We start from the raw sequence: 1,836 nt of genomic DNA, 5'->3' as shown, positions 1-1,836 counted from the left end.
GGAGATCCAATGTCTACTAACTACTTCAGGAAGGACAATCCCAAACTTGATGGAACCAACTATGGCATATGGAAGATCAGAATGGAGACACATTTGAATTGCATTGGAAAGGACATCTGGGAAGTTACAAAGAATGGCTATACTACTCCTACTCACGGTCAGCCTAATCCACCTACCTTAGGAAAAGATGAGGAAAAAGATTGCAAAGCTAGAGAAGCACTTTTGAGTGCATTATCAGATCAACAAATCATGGGATTATCGGATAGGTCTACTGCTAAAGCTATTTGGGATCATTTGGAAACACTGAATGAAGGAGATTCCACAGTCAAAATCGCAAAACTTGAAAGCTTCCGGATCAGGTATGAAAATCTAAAAATGGAAGAAGATGAAAGGATTTCTGCTTTTATGGAAAGAGTTAATGAAATTGTTTTGGGTATTAAATATTGTGGAGGAACCTTAAGTGAAGATGAAATTGTTTCAAAAGTTTTAAGAGGATTGCCACCAGCATATAAAATGAAGGTTACTGCTATAAATGAGTTAAGAATAATGCCTAATACATCAGTAACTAGGGATACATTGATTGGAAAACTTTCAGCTTTTGAAATTGAGGAATTTGGTCCTGTTGCTACTATAAAGATAGATTTAGCTTTTAAAGCATCAATATCATTTGCACCATCATTTGACAAGTCTGATTGGAAAGCCTTTTATGCAAGAGAACTTGAAGAAAGCAGGAGAGAAAATGAAGAAATTGAGGAACTTGAAGCACTATTTGCAAGGAAAATGCCTAAAGGTCCAGTTGGAAGTAAGTATGAAGGTAAAGAACCCTTTAAATGTTTTAACTTTAATAAGATTGGTCATATGGCTTCTAGATGCCATGATAGACATGCTAGACTAAAAGAAGAAGCTAGGAGAACATACAAGCCTAACCCTAAATATCAGAGATACAGATTTAAGAAGAATAAAGATAAATCTTGTTATCTTGCTGATGAAGGAGTAACAGATGATTCTGATGAGGATCCGACAGATAATGGATGGGTTTTTGTTGCTATAACAGAAGATCAAATAACACCTACTGTTCAACCGATAGAATAGGCCTTGGCAGCTAAGATTGAAGTTAAGGATGAATGGATCATTGATTCAGGATGTTCACATCATATGACTGGTGATAAAAGCAAATTCTTGAACCTTTAGGAATATAATGGAGGTCTAGTAAGATTTGGAGATGATAAAGCTTGTTTGATCAAAGGTAAAGGTACAATATCTCTTGATGGTAAGCATAATACTGACAATGTTTACTATGTGGAAGGTTTAAAGCATAATCTTTTGAGTGTTGGTCAATTAGTTGAAAAAGAATTTCAGTTACAATTCAAGAATGGAAAATGCAAAATTATGAATAGAATTGGTTTGGAAATTGCAACCGGTAATCAAACTAGAGGTAATATCTTTCATTTGAATAACAGTGAAAAAACATGCTTGATTGCACATATTGATGAAAGTTGGCTATGGCATAAGAGACTCTGTCATGTAAATTTTGATTGCATGGTAAAAATCAGCACTACTAAGGCAGTTAGATATTTACCTAAGATTGTTAAGCCTCACAATATGGTATGTAAGGAATGTCAATTTGGAAAACAAGTTAGAGCTACTTTTAAAAGTATTCCAGAAAAATCAAATAATGCTCTTGACTTAATTCATACTTATTTATGTGGTCCAGCTAGAAGTAAAAGTTTACAAGGTGATATATATTTCATGCTAATCATTGACGAGTACTCTAGAATGTGTTGGGTTACTTTTCTCAGAGAAAAATTAGAAGCACTTGGGAAGTTCAAATTAATG

The sequence above is a fragment of the Cryptomeria japonica genome, chromosome 3 (genome assembly GCF_030272615.1).
Source record: "Cryptomeria japonica chromosome 3, Sugi_1.0, whole genome shotgun sequence".
Classification (NCBI taxonomy): Eukaryota; Viridiplantae; Streptophyta; class Pinopsida; order Cupressales; family Cupressaceae; genus Cryptomeria; species Cryptomeria japonica.
This window is presented reverse-complemented; position numbering follows the sequence as displayed.